We start from the raw sequence: 16,331 nt of genomic DNA, 5'->3' as shown, positions 1-16,331 counted from the left end.
TTTTTATTAGATATTGAACAAATTAACTAAAGATAGCAAACTATTAAGTCTCACCTCACTTCAATGATTCTGTTTCAACGTAGATTAACAAACATAGTATTAACTAAAACAAAGAGGACAACAATTCCATTAGCAGATGTGGCATGCCAATAAACTAAGACGAATGGACTTTTATACATTTAGCTGTCAGCTCAGAACAAGCAATTAGCCACTAATAAAGAACAGCATGAACCACAGAAGATGTACAAATAAATTTGAGGAAACTGCTTCAGCCAGCAGTAATATGTTTAACCCCGTGTACCCAACATAACCAAAATAATAAATTACAAATCTGGCTCAAATGCAACAAAAAGCAATGATGTAACATAAACAGGAAAACCCTCACAATGAAATTTGCTTGCCTTTTTAAAATTTATATAAAAGTTTATAAATATAATTTGAACAAGGATATCCACACAGCTTCAATTAAGACAGAAAAATTAAATCAGACTAAGAACAGCCGACTAATTGCAAAGGATAAAGTAATCTTTACCTAGGTTTCAATAGATATAAATCTATCTTCTTCAGAAGACACCTGGGGACAATGAACATCGTAATATATATTAAGGTATGAAACATGAGTCAAGAATAAAGTTTAACATATATTAGGAAAATATTGTATTACAAGATGTGAGAAAGATTCTTGGTACTTACAGTATTATAACAACATGAAGTGATATGTCCTTATCGTTTAGGCAAACATCTGCATAGTTACATTAATCATATAAAATATAGCCCTGACACCAGGGTTTGTCAAACAAATAAAATAGGTACATAGAAGCTGCAGAGCGCCTAAGCGACTGAGTAAAATCGGCCAGCGTAGTAGCACAGCGGCCAGGGCAGGTGGCGCTCATGTCGCGAACTATGTGCCGATAGGCGTACTGAAGTAACATTTGAAACATCAATTTTAAATGCGTTCTTAAATAGAGTGATAATAAATAATTGGCAAGCATTTGACACTCCCGTTATGACATTGTGGGAGGTATAGGAACAATAACGTAGATACATACATCAAAAAGACAGGTGGCGCTTCCGCCGTGAGTTACATGCAGTGGTCTATATAGCCAAATTATAAAGTTATATTACCATATTAGTGAAGCCCATAGAACGTATATAAGTCAAACCATCAAGAACAATCAGTAATGGCTTTTAAGAAAATTACGAGAGCTGGTCTACAATCCAGTTACTACGTAATATAGAATAAGAGAAAATTACATGAGGGCCGCTGTAGTGGCAGCCATATATCGTGAAAAGAACACATTATATAAACGATAGTAAACTGGAGGATTTGAAAGTGCATTATAGCTTCCTGAGGAAATAGACTACTGAGGTTACTAACAATAATGTTATATATTACACAGTATGGGTTTAAAGCCTTCGAAAAATTGTTTACAGGCAAGGTTCAACTGATCATTCAGAATATTGCCGTCTTTGAGCTCTAGATGTTTAAAAATAAATAGCTCTTCCCACAGATCTAGTCTCCGTCCTTTGACCTGTCTATGTAGGATAGCCGTGTCTTCTAACTGTTTAGGCGTATGGCCAGTTAACAAGAGGTGTTCAGCAAAGGTAGAGTTGCGAATATTCGTTCCTTTTTTACCTAACAGATGTTCTTTATATCGTGTTTTCACAGCTCTGCCGGTTTGACCAATATAATAAGAGGGGCAGTTATTACAGGTTAGCTTGTAAATACCTGAATTAGAAAACCAATCGCTGGCAATCTCTACTGACTGTACAAGATTTCTTTTTAAACGGTTATCTGTAGAAAAGGAGACGTTACAGTTATATTTTTTATTCAGAAGACGTTTAATCCTATACGATAAGTTACCCAGGAAAGGGATGGAAATAAATTTTTTAGTTTCTGTGGTATCCGTGGGGAGAATATTTCTCAAAGTCGAACATTTTTGGGAGATTTTCTTATTGAGCGGGTAATCGATCATATTCTGGTTATACCCATTACTAACCGCAATCGCTTTGATGACATTCAATTCCTTTTCTTGATCCGCAGGTGATAAAGGAGTGGTTACCATTCGGTGAATGGCGGAATGAAAAAATGCCAATTTATGAGCTTTTGGATGGGTTGAGTCAGCAGGAATGACATTATCAGAATGTCCTTGCGGAAGATATTAAAATGGAAGGAATTATCTTCTATAGAAATTGTTAAATCGAGAAAATTAAGTTCACGTTTATCATTTTGAAGTTCTTTTGTGAAGGAAATTTTTTCATGCAAACCGTTGAAAGTGTTAAAGAGATGCTCTAGCTCATGATCAGTGCCATCAAAAGCAATGAAAATGTCATCAACATACCGTGCATAATAGCGGATCTTGTGGCATAATTCTGAACTTGAATTGAAGAACGTTGTTTCTAGGGCGTTAATGAAAACCTCTGCTAGAATACCGGCGAGGGGGCTACCCATTGCTAGACCATCTGGTTGTACATACATTTTCCCGTTAAATGTGAGGTAATTGTATTTTTAAATGACCTTGAGCAAACCAATGAGTTCGGCAATCTGAGTTTCACTTAATTTTTTGTGTTTAAGAAGATTCTCTTTTACAAGGTCTATGGTTTCATCAACCGGAACATTTGTGTAAAGGCTGACGATGTCAAAGGACACCAGTCTAGTGTCAGGTGTACAACTTATAGATTGAATATTGTGAATTAATTCCTTACTGTTTTTTACAGAAAAATTATTTTCAAAAGTGAAAGCATCTTTAATTTTAAAATGGAGGCGCCTAGCAAGTGTGTGATGTGGACTGCCTATACCATTCACTATAGGGCGGATCGGGTGATTTTGTTTATGCAGTTTAAACTGACTTCTAAGCACTGGTGGTTTAGGGTTCATATTTATAAGCCCTTTCTTTTGGAACTTATTGAACAAGCTGACGGAATTCGTTAAAGTACGCCGGATTTCATTTTGCAGTTCAGTAGTAGGATCTACAGTAACCTCAGTGATGTCGTTTTCCTCAAAAAACTTTACAGTCTTCTCTATATATTCATTTTTATAAGCCACGACCACGGTGTTCCCTTTGTCACTCTTAGTGATTAATGCGTCGTGCTCTCTAAGTTTATGATTAATGCTTTTTATTATACTATATTCGCCCGATTGCTTACTAGGAGATAATTTAATTTCTTTTTCTATTATGTTGTTACATTCGTAGGCACATTTGACTTGCTCCGTTTTCTCTAATTTCAGAGATTCTAAACCGATTTTTAGGTCTACAATGAGATTACAAATAACTGGATATTTATCGAGTTTAGCAGGCAAGTTATATTTAAGGCCTTTACACAACAAGTCATTTTCGGCCTGCGTAAAAGAGATATTGGTTTTATTTAGTACTCTATCGTAAAATAGGTGCTTAACACTATTGTCTGCTGTATTATCACTTTTACTTGTGGTCCTATTACTAAACTTTAAAAGCTTTCTTTCATGTCTGGCCTTGATTATTTCTTTACGATTAGAGAGCCATTCATTAATACTATTCCACAGGTGGTCAATTTGAAAATTACAAAGATCTTTAAAGGCTTTAGTTAAAAGTAGGTGTATACAGTAGGCTTCACTATTAAGGACATCTTTTTTCTTGTCCTTAATAGTAAAGCCTACTGTATACACCTATTTTTAACTAAAGCCTTTAAAGATCTTTGTAATTTTCAAATTGACCACCTGTGGAATAGTATTAATGAATGGCTCTCTAATCGTAAAGAAATAATCAAGGCCAGACATGAAAGAAAGCTTTTAAAGTTTACTAATAGGACCACAAGTAAAAGTGATAATACAGCAGACAATAGTGTTAAGCACCTATTTTACGATAGAGTACTAAATAAAACCAATATCTCTTTTACGCAGGCCGAAAATGACTTGTTGTGTAAAGGCCTTAAATATAACTTGCCTGCTAAACTCGATAAATATCCAGTTATTTGTAATCTCATTGTAGATCTAAAAATCGGTTTAGAATCTCTGAAATTAGAGAAAACGGAGCAAGTCAAATGTGCCTACGAATGTAACAACATAATAGAAAAAGAAATTAAATTATCTCCTAGTAAGCAATCGGGCGAATATAGTATAATAAAAAGCATTAATCATAAACTTAGAGAGCACGACGCATTAATCACTAAGAGTGACAAAGGGAACACCGTGGTTGTGGCTTATAAAAATGAATATATGGAGAAGACTGTAAAGTTTTTTGAGGAAAACGACATCACTGAGGTTACTGTAGATCCTACTACTGAACTGCAAAATGAAATCCGGCGTACTTTAACGAATTCCGTCAGCTTGTTCAATAAGTTCCAAAAGAAAGGGCTTATAAATATGAACCCTAAACCACCAGTGCTTAGAAGTCAGTTTAAACTGCATAAACAAAATCACCCGATCCGCCCTATAGTGAATGGTATAGGCAGTCCACATCACACACTTGCTAGGCGCCTCCATTTTAAAATTAAAGATGCTTTCACTTTTGAAAATAATTTTTCTGTAAAAAACAGTAAGGAATTAATTCACAATATTCAATCTATAAGTTGTACACCTGACACTAGACTGGTGTCCTTTGACATCGTCAGCCTTTACACAAATGTTCCGGTTGATGAAACCATAGACCTTGTAAAAGAGAATCTTCTTAAACACAAAAAATTAAGTGAAACTCAGATTGCCGAACTCATTGGTTTGCTCAAGGTCATTTTAAAATACAATTACCTCACATTTAACGGGAAAATGTATGTACAACCAGATGGTCTAGCAATGGGTAGCCCCCTCGCCGGTATTCTAGCAGAGGTTTTCATTAACGCCCTAGAAACAACGTTCTTCAATTCAAGTTCAGAATTATGCCACAAGATCCGCTATTATGCACGGTATGTTGATGACATTTTCATTGCTTTTGATGGCACTGATCATGAGCTAGAGCATCTCTTTAACACTTTCAACGGTTTGCATGAAAAAATTTCCTTCACAAAAGAACTTCAAAATGATAAACGTGAACTTAATTTTCTCGATTTAACAATTTCTATAGAAGATAATTCCTTCCATTTTAATATCTTCCGCAAGGACATTCTGATAATGTCATTCCTGCTGACTCAACCCATCCAAAAGCTCATAAATTGGCATTTTTTCATTCCGCCATTCACCGAATGGTAACCACTCCTTTATCACCTGCGGATCAAAAAAAGGAATTGAATGTCATCAAAGCGATTGCGGTTAATAATGGGTATAACCAGAATATGATCGATTACCTGCTCAATAAGAAAATCTCCCAAAAATGTTCGACTTTGAGAAATATTCTCCCCACGGATACCACAGAAACTAAAAAATTTATTTCCATCCCTTTCCTGGGTAACTTATCGTATAGGATTAAACGTCTTCTGAATAAAAAATATAACTGTAACGTCTCCTTTTCTACAGATAACCGTTTAAAAAGAAATCTTGTACAGTCAGTAGAGATTGCCAGCGATTGGTTTTCTAATTCAGGTATTTACAAGCTAACCTGTAATAACTGCCCCTCTTATTATATTGGTCAAACCGGCAGAGCTGTGAAAACACGATATAAAGAACATCTGTTAGGTAAAAAAGGAACGAATATTCGCAACTCTACCTTTGCTGAACACCTCTTGTTAACTGGCCATACGCCTAAACAGTTAGAAGACACGGCTATCCTACATAGACAGGTCAAAGGACGGAGACTAGATCTGTGGGAAGAGCTATTTATTTTTAAACATCTAGAGCTCAAAGACGGCAATATTCTGAATGATCAGTTGAACCTTGCCTGTAAACAATTTTTCGAAGGCTTTAAACCCATACTGTGTAATATATAACATTATTGTTAGTAACCTCAGTAGTCTATTTCCTCAGGAAGCTATAATGCACTTTCAAATCCTCCAGTTTACTATCGTTTATATAATGTGTTCTTTTCACGATATATGGCTGCCACTACAGCGGCCCTCATGTAATTTTCTCTTATTCTATATTACGTAGTAACTGGATTGTAGACCAGCTCTCGTAATTTTCTTAAAAGCCATTACTGATTGTTCTTGATGGTTTGACTTATATACGTTCTATGGGCTTCACTAATATGGTAATATAACTTTATAATTTGGCTATATAGACCACTGCATGTAACTCACGGCGGAAGCGCCACCTGTCTTTTTGATGTATGTATCTACGTTATTGTTCCTATACCTCCCACAATGTCATAACGGGAGTGTCAAATGCTTGCCAATTATTTATTATCACTCTATTTAAGAACGCATTTAAAATTGATGTTTCAAATGTTACTTCAGTACGCCTATCGGCACATAGTTCGCGACATGAGCGCCACCTGCCCTGGCCGCTGTGCTACTACGCTGGCCGATTTTACTCAGTCGCTTAGGCGCTCTGCAGCTTCTATGTACCTATTTTATTTGTTTGACAAACCCTGGTGTCAGGGCTATATTTTATATGATTAATGTAACTGTGCAGATGTTTGCCTAAACGATAAGGACATATCACTTCATGTTGTTATAATACTGTAAGTACCAAGAATCTTTCTCACATCTTGTAATACAATATTTTCCTAATATATGTTAAACTTTATTCTTGACTCATGTTTCATACCTTAATATATATTACGATGTTCATTGTCCCCAGGTGTCTTCTGAAGAAGATAGATTTATATCTATTGAAACCTAGGTAAAGATTACTTTATCCTTTGCAATTGGTCGGCTGTTCTTAGTCTGATTTACATGGAACCATTGCTGTAGCGCAGCTATGTTTAAAATATAGAAAAATTAAACTTGTTTTAATGCCGAGTACACGTTACAGGCTTATTTCTTAATATTCTTGAATTATCCACAGAGCACAAAGGCAACACACAGCCATAAGGGTAAAGCAAAACAAATTTTTATTTCTGGTAAATCTCTCTTAGCCTCATGGGGTTAACTGAAACATAAAACAAACGGAATAAGTACACCACAGCACAGCGAATATCTCCAAATAGCTTCTAGTACAACCTACACCTTACGATGATCACCATCAGGAGAGACCATATAACTCAGCCATTCCACTTTGCAATTTCTGTAGACACCAAACAGCGTAGGTAGTACCACGGCTGCCTTCCACCAGATTCGAGCATTCGTTTGCTCAGACATGTTAATTGGCACACTGCCTTTGCACTAAAAGTGCTATGCAGTTCCAGTAGATTTTTTAGCGTCCACGTAACTGCCAGCCATCGTCGTTGGATGGTCAACCTCCAGTTCACGTTTGGCAACTACTGAGAGAGAAATGATATGGGGCAGCATTTAGACAACTTACAGACCGTGTGAACGTCCGCGCAAGACGCTCAGCTGTCTATTACTAAGGTATAGGCAAAGAGACTGAATCGCACTTTCGATTACATATTGAATGCATGCTTAGCTCAATTTTTATTACCTGTGTTCTCTCCTAACTTCAGTATTATGCAGAGCACATGAATAACTTTGTGGACCTTCGACTTGCCAACAAGACATGTTAGTAGATGTGTTTCGGACTGAGTATAGTAGTCAAGTTCTGGACAGAGTAGAGTGAACGCGCCTAGTTAAGTCGGCTGTAAAGTTCGGTTATAGGTGGAAGTCTGCACGATTAATATCTTACTTGTGGGCCACATAAGTAATTACTTTAAGGTATTGCGTCTCTGCGAGCAGTGCAGAGAGGAGTGTAAATAAGAAATTTACTTTGATGTGTGATTGTAGTTTTGGGTAAAGTATTAAGTGAACAAGATTCTGATACTGAGAGCTTGAACTGTACTGTGTGTTAGGGCTATAAGTGCAGAAATTACATCTGTATTTCCTTCATCTGCAGACTATTAATTATACTTACTACGGGTAGTACGATTTTAGTTTGGTAATTACTTCCAAGCACATGTTGCAGCAGCAAGCCCTTACTGCCTTTTTTCTGCTGGAAAGCAGGTCAGGTTTCGAGCAAGAGTACATGGATATAAAATGGTCAGTCTATTCTGAGATGTGTAGTCCACTTTGTGTAGCATCGACCGTGCTGAAAACATCCTGTAGTAAATTTTGTGATCTGTTTGCGGGAAGACTACAAGACGTATAGTAAAAACAACAAACACATCAAAGTGGATACATATCAAGGTACCTATGCTCACAGTATCTGCGCTTATACCCCCAGAATCCTGTATTATGTGTGACATTGTAGCCTAGCGCCTATTATATATCTTCCTAGCAGTTTACGGCTTTGCCTGCTGCATCGTTTCGTTTAGTAAAAGCCGTTGGCATCTCTCTTTGGAATTAGTTTCTTTTTTCCTCTTTCATTCAGTTCCACCGGCAGCCTTAACCAACTCAATAGGCAGTTTCTTACAGCTTATATCAACAAACGCAGATCCACGACCTACGTTTGCTCCAACTACTGCAAAAGATATTAGGTGGATAGAAATCTAGAATCAGTGTCTTCTGCCTTTCATGCTCTGTATTTGCAGTACATATCTGCACCGCTGCAAGTTATCTGCACTAGTACAGAAGAGTCAATGCACAGTAGTTGCCCTGAACATTGAATCGATGGCAAACGACCAGCACACTTCCTGTCGCATTATTCAGCCTTAAGTTTCAGTGAAATGATTAAAACACATAGGAAGTGAAAAGTATCCACGTTTGACCAGGGCAACATGTAGACGTTCTAGTTAAATTTCAACCTTAGGGACTGCACTAGTTCTTTATCAGTTACGACTGCAGTCATATTTTCTAGATCTTGGCCACGAAGTGTAATATTCTCTTTCATCTGAAAAGCAATTACACCTGGCATGAAATTGTCAGCTGCTCTGAGTCCTTGCTCCTAGCGAATCGTACCGAAGACTGGTACACTAATGTCGATTCCAGAAAGCAGTCTGATGCTACTCTTTGGAGCTTTCACCGGCTGTCTTTCCGAGAACTCCACAGAAGGCTGAGTTTTTATTTTCTCTTTCGTTTCTTCCGGTTTTTGTTCTTTGCCAACTCTCCTTTGAAGCACTATAATTACTTTTAGTCCTGTATCACGTTTGCTTCTTGGATGGCGACCTTCACTTAGGAGTGGAAATGGCGTGGCTTTTGTTCATTCCGTTTGACTCACGTTTTATTTGTATCGTATTTACATTTTCTGTCTTTATTATTCTTGGTAAAACTTTACCAGCGTTGAGTGGAAACTCTAAAGTGCTCAAGAGTAGACAGTCTATTCCTTACATTCCAGCTTGAAAACATAACCGTGATTGGGGGCCTCGGTTCACATCGGCAGTATTCGTGTGTCGTCGGATCATGAATGGACACATCTCTTCAGATCCCAGTAACAGCAGATACAAGAAGGGATAAGAAGTGTATACTGTCACTGTGTAATACCTTAGCGTACCTTCCAACTGTCCGAAATCTTTTTGTGTGAGATACGTCTCAAAAGTAAGTATTCATATGCTAGAGCAAATCACAAAAAATTAAGATCAGACATGTGTTACCAGACTTGTATATTTCTCAAGACAACCATCTTTATGCGTTTCTGGTACCATCCTCAACCGGTAAGCGACTATTTTTATCTGCGCACCCGTATCATACTAAAAGCCGCCACAATTTCCTGTGTGTAACTTTGAGTACTGGCTTGAAGGAATAATTTTCCTCTTCTACTGCCACATCAGTGGCATTTTGGTAATGACACCTACGCTTACATTCCACATATCCGCTAAGAGTTTTCTGAAGATCTGTTTTCACATCTATCCTCTCTAGTATATCAACAGTTCATATTTCACCTGTTTATTTCTTAACATCCTTTTCTGCACACGCTAGAATGACACTGCTTATTTAAGTGCGCCTAGGTCCCCCACTTTCACCAAGACATTAGTTCGAGAGCAGCTCAAGGTAGGTGTTCAAAAAGTTCCAACCAAACTTTCGAATCAACTTCAGAATGTTGACTGCAATTTACGGTGATGCATTGCTGTTAGTCAAGAGAATTCCAGGTATGGATATGTAACGTGATGTGAGGTTACACCGTTAACCATTAGTTTGTTTGCAGGTACATATCTGCTGTGCTGATATACATTTATAGTACCGACACATATTGAAATCCCATGTTAGGGAAGCCAAAACTAAATGGCCCACCCCAGTGACAAAAAAGGAGTGTAGCGCGATAATTAATTTTCGGCAGGAGCAGATTGGATTCAGCATTGTCAGACCGATCCAAACGACTTCCTTAGCCATATTTATTGGCCCGCCACAGCTGCTTCATTGAAAGGTAGGAAGTACTTTGGGCTCGCCCTGTTCTTCACCTGACTGATCTCAGTTTTGGACAGTTTGCATATTAAGACACTCGGGCCACGTTTAACAGCACAATGACCAATTCAGTGAAGAGAACGGAAGTTTACAGTGAGTTCACTTGGCGTTGGCTGTAATTAAATTTTTCAAGCAATATTCTGAGTTGAAGGAACTATGCTCATGTCGAAACGTGTGTCCCTCATGGGAAACTAGGCTGTTATCGCGCAAAATGATGACCGCTAACGTAGACAGCCGAACAGCCACAACATTGCCGGCAATTTGGAGAATGTCAATGACTAAGGTGATGTATACCAGAGCGAGGGGCAGTGGGTCTTGGACATGTCTTCCCCTTGCGGGATGAATGGTGGCGGACAGGCCTTGGAACCGTGGGGTTAGCCTGTGTCCCGCAGGGCCGCACGTTTAATGAGACATGGGGCATTTCTGTACAGAAGTCTGTGTCTGAGTTTTTATAGTTCCTTTGCCAGATCGTGTCGACATGGAACACTAGTAATTGATATCAAAAAGGAGGAAGCATACCTCAGCTTTCATAGATAGCTCTGAGAATGTTGTTCCTTGGGCCCTCCTGAGAATGCCGTATGGGCTTGTGAGACAATACATTTCGCTTGGGTGGCCGTAATGGGTTGGTACAGCATGTCGTCAGCTGCACAGGTCCTCCAAGAACTGCTGCATTTTTTGAGGGTCCCGTTAGCTTCCACGCTAGTTTTTCCACAAATGGTGAATCTCTGTCGAGATTGGTGAGCTGACTGTGAGTGAGAGACCTGTACCAGAGGGCACCTGATCGATGCCGCAGTAGCGAGAGGATTGCTGGAAAAGGATCTGCCCGTCTGTTCGAATGCGGCGGTAACAGGAGTCGAAAAACATTCTGTAGACGTAAAACAACACTTACGCCCCACCATTGGTGGATTGTGCTTCTTGAAGTAGCTGCCGGCCGGTGTGGCCGTGCGGTTCTAGGCACTTCAGTCTGGAACCGCGTGACCACTACGGTTGCAGGTTCGAATCCTGCCTCGGGCATGGATGTGTGTGATGTTCCTAGGTTAGTTAGGTTTAAGTAGTTCTAAGTTCTAGGGGACTGATGACCACAGATGTTAAGTCCCATAGTGCTCAGAGCCATTTCAACCACTTTTGAAGTAGCTCTACGAGTAATGTATGGTTTTACAGAGTACTAAGGAGGAGTGTAGGCAGAGAGAGTAGACGGAAGGCAGAGATAGAAGAGAGTCACGATCTAACTGCCGGAAGGAGACTGCTAATCAGCTGGAGTTGTAAGAGAAGTGTGGTAACCGCAAGGGCCACCAAACACTCGGTGTTAGAGGATGGGAAACTCTGGGAATTTTCTGCCGAAGAGCTTTGGTTTGTATGACATAGTCTGGGTCCGTATCGCTCAGTGGAGGATGTGGTACTTCGGTCCTGCCGCCAATGTGGCGTGCAATTCACCGCACTGCAGATATCTTATGGTGCTTAGCAAGCATTGTACTGCTCTGGCTTTATTGGAAAATTGGAAGTGAATTGGTCACCGTGTACGGTGCAAATGGCAGCAATCTTAGCTCCACATGCACATGGGGCATTAAAGCGTAGTTTGCCATTCACAATCACTATCAGTCCAGTGAATTGCAGTCATATACCGTTATCCATTCCCAATTTCGACAACTGCACCGCACTACATTCTGTATTTATTCGAATTAAGTGTTATTTATGTCTGCTCGTCGAATTTCTCCCTTGCGTTCTAGACAATAAAACTATGTAATCACTATGGACACATTTAATTTCATTAGAAACGTGGTCGTATTACCCTTTAGCAGTAATTTATATGTGAGGTATTAAAGTATGGAAATATATTACTTTACGTCCACTTAAGTTTCACCATTAGGCCTTTCAATCATGTTGACAATCGTGCCTTGTGTTGTACAGGGGCCTGATGTCAGTTTGGAGGATGGAGTTTCATGCCTGCTGCAATTGGTAGATAAATACAAGGACGGTTACTGGTGTTTGAGGAAGACACTGGAGTTATCGTTCGAAGTTGTCTCATACGTGCTCTACTGGAGACATGTCTGATGACTGAGGAGGCCAAGACAATATGTCGTCACTCCGTAGAACATGTTGGGCTACATCAGCAGTATGTGGGCGAGCTTTATCCTGTTGGACAACACTCCCTGCAGTTCTGTTCATGAAAGGCAGCACAGCAGGTTGAATTTTCTGATGGACGTCCAAATTCGCAGTAAGTGTGCATAGGATAACCATGAGAGTACTGTCACAGAATATGGCACACCAGACCGCAACTCCAGGTGTAGATCCAGTGGGTCCAGCATGTAGATAGGTCGGTTGCAGACGCCCAAGTTGCCTCGTTCTAACCAATACACGGTCATCACTGACACCGAGGCACAACCAGATCAGGAAACACAACAGACGTCATTCGTGTTCTCCAGAGAGTTCTCTTTTGAAACCACTGAAGCCGCACAGGACGGCGGTTTGCAGTCAGTAGAATGCACACTACAGCGTGTCTGGCTCGGAGCTGTCCTTCAAGTAAGCAATTTTTAACAGTTCGTTGTGTCAATGTGATGCCAACTACTGCTCAGATTGCTGCTGCTGATGCAGTACAACGCGCCACAGCCATACCCTGAGCATGATACTGTTCCCTCTCGTTAGTGTCACGTGGCCGTCCGGAGCTCGGTCGGTTTGCTGAGACCGTACCTTCTTGTGACCACCGCTACCTTCAATCATTTCTGTCAAGCCTTTCTGCAGTACCGCAGAAGGAACATCAAGCTTCTCATAGCCCTATTACACGACCTCGTTCAAAATCAGTAAGGTGATGAATATGGCTTCTTTGTCGCCATAAAAGCATTTCTGACTAATATTAACAATGCACGTCTATAATTTAAGCCCTTCTACACACGCGAAGTTAGCTACCTGCTGCGGCGATCGAAACAACACTGAACTGTTGTACTCGAAGGTAACTAACGCTCACAACCGCTACAGCGTGTACTTAAGGCAAACATTATTTGCGTCCTCGTGTTGGCAATCTCATTCGATTGCTGTGGAATCTGAATAGACATCATCTTTCAGATGCAGACGGACGTCCACAAAATTTTGTTTATGTCTTACGACTTCTTCCTGATGCTGCAAATTTTTTCTGCTGGTGTATTAATTTGACAGAGTCAGATTTCCATTTGACGTAGTTTTATGGCTGTGTGGCTGAAGGGTGGTTCTGTCATGCGGACTATTACCTGACAAATAGAAATGAGGGGTGGTATCCTTAATTATCAAAATAAACTCACATTACAAACTTCTTATAACACCTACGCTGCAGCCTAAAACGAATTATAGAGCGCTACTCTATCAGAGGGGCTGCACCATTTCGTTTTGGCCTCTCTAATGGCGTGCTGTGGTATTTCAGTGTGTACCAGTATTGGAGATACGTAGCCGTAAACAAACAGAAAGTTAATTACATAAATCTATTTTGGTTGAGGGTATGATTCACATTTATGGCTTCCTCCCTAGACAGTCTGCGGAACTACGTGGTCTGTTTGCTTTTAGCTGAAAGTACTTCGTCGTGTCACCACACGGGTGGTCCTTCTCAGAGGCTAAGCGCGGCTGTCGGCCCGGAGCGCCAAAGTTCGTGGGTCGAGCCAGTGACGTGGCGTTTCCGGACGCGTAGTTTGCTAGGGTGTTATTTACGGTGGTGCCGGTGACGCGGCGAGAATTAGGCCATCGATTAGGCGAGTGGGAGTGCCACGCGGCTGACACGTCTAATTACTCACGCCGGGCTCCGCTGCTGCCGCAGCTGCTGGCTCCGGAGTTTGCGCCGCGATAAGCGGGCACCACTGCTACAGGAATGCAGGCCCCACGCACTCGGATGGAAATAACTTTGCGGCCACGAAGACTCTCTCCAGCCGAAACCGTCTGGGAATGCCTGCGATAAGCAGCTCTCCACTTGACAGGTCCCAAATGAGAAACTCGTGGAGTATCGCAAATTAGCTTTCGCTGACGTTTTCCTGAATGTTATTACGTTGTCTATGAGGAACTGTTCTCAGCTGTTTCGATCGCCGCAGAAGTTAGCTAAATGCGCGTGTGTAGAAGGTCTTAAATGATAGACGTACACACAGTTCTTAACGTGTCCTTATTGTGGCCTACAGTTCAAGGGCTGCTTTCTGTATCTACAAATGTAGATGTAGAAAGCAGCCCTCGAATTGTAGACCTCACCCCTTTGTTGACTGGCGAAGGGTAGTTTGTTTATCATTGCAGTTTCTCTATTTCCTTGTTCCAGTCTTAAATGGTACTTGGAAAGAACGATTGTTGGTGAACACCTGAGTTTGATAGAACCTTTCTGATCTTAAGTTCGTGGTCTTCTTGTGAGTCATACGTAGCAGGAACCAGAAAAAATCAGATGAATATTCCAGAAACATCCGACACTGCAGCTGAATCAGCACCTCTTAGCTTTCGCGTTTACTGAATGAAGCTGTAATCAGACGTGCTTATGTTCACTAATTGTTCTCTATTTCCTCTGCCAGTCTTATCGAGACTGAAGAGCAATAATCGGGTATTGATCCACAGAGAGTTTTTTAAGCTATCTCCTTAGTGGTTCGACTAAAATGGTCTGAGATTTCTTCCAATGAATCTCATTTCGGCATCTGAACATAAAGTTTTTAATTTTATGTAGTTTTCCCACTTTAAATCGCTTCGCACGCGAACTCCCAGATATTTAACGATCGTTATTGCTTCCAGAGACTTTCTGTCACTGCGTAACCATATAAAACTGGGTCTTTCAGCCCATTTAGATGCAATGCATTTGCTTATGTATTTTGAGGATCAACTACCAATTCCTATACAAGGCGTCGTCCTCTGCATGTCATCCTACATTTCGCTAGCACTTCCTAGCGTTGCGACTTCTCTGTTTACAACTGCGTCAACGACGGAAAACTTCGGGGAACCTCGGAGGTGCGCTATATACATTGTGTAAAGAAATGGTCCTATAAAACTACTGTGACTTGCGCCTCAAATTGCTTGTACTTATCAAGATTCCTCTTCATTAATGACGACATACTGGGCTCTGTTTCCTAAAGATTTATAAAAAGGACTCCAGACAATGGACTCTGCATACAATCTCAGGTGGAGAGGGCAGCCATTGCCAAATGTAGGCAATAGAGAGATCTCCTAGATACCAGGCAGTTTGCTTTTCTCAGTATGAAAGCCCATCCCGGATTATGATTGGACATGTTATTACTGTTTGATCGGATAATTGGATACCACCAAGGAGTGCCAGAGAAGTTACTTCACGAGAGTATTAGCTGATAAACTATCTGTTCGAAATATGAATCACCTCTAACGTTTTAGTTTTGGCTAGGCGTAGTCTTCACTTTCTTCTTTCATGAATCACGCTAATTCTGAGGAACGCAATTTAAAGCTGACTGTCAATCTCTTTTCTAGTTTTTATCCCATCCTATGGTGTCCACTGATATCATGATTTTACAATTTTATGTATTTTAATTTCGTCATTAGTTGCCCCTCCCTAAAGGGAAGCCCTGCGAGCCCCCGCTTAAGTGGTAACACCGTAAGACTTGCTTTCTAAAATGAATGGAAAGAACAAATGCCAAAATCTCTTTGAAATTTTATTGCTTAAATATCTGAATTAGTCGGGCAATTAAGTATATTAATTGTAAATGGTCATAGCAGCTAGTAACCAAACCAAAATCTCCCTCGTTTCTACTATTTTTGCGTGTGGTGACAGGGTGGAGCAAAAGGGGCTATAGTTGTGGTTGTTAGGCGGAGGGGTACTGTACAATCCCACAGCTTGGCGCCGGGGACATCGAACACTGTACTCCTCCACTGCTTTCGGCGTTACCTGGCCTCATTTTAGCTCATGCTAAAGGAGTCGAGGCCGGTCCTCTAAGGTCTCTCCCGCTTGGCACCGGAGCCCATTGGTGGTGGCGTGACTCGAGGAGAAATTCGAACAGCGAGTGTGTAGAAGCATCAGCACACCGTTGTTTTCCTCGGTCTCCCTTATTTTGTATAAGCTCTTAACAGACATCAAACGAGTTGTGTGGTCCGTCTCCGCTGCCGGA

This window comes from Schistocerca piceifrons, chromosome 8 (assembly GCF_021461385.2).
Source record: "Schistocerca piceifrons isolate TAMUIC-IGC-003096 chromosome 8, iqSchPice1.1, whole genome shotgun sequence".
NCBI lineage: Eukaryota > Metazoa > Arthropoda > Insecta > Orthoptera > Acrididae > Schistocerca > Schistocerca piceifrons.
This window is presented reverse-complemented; position numbering follows the sequence as displayed.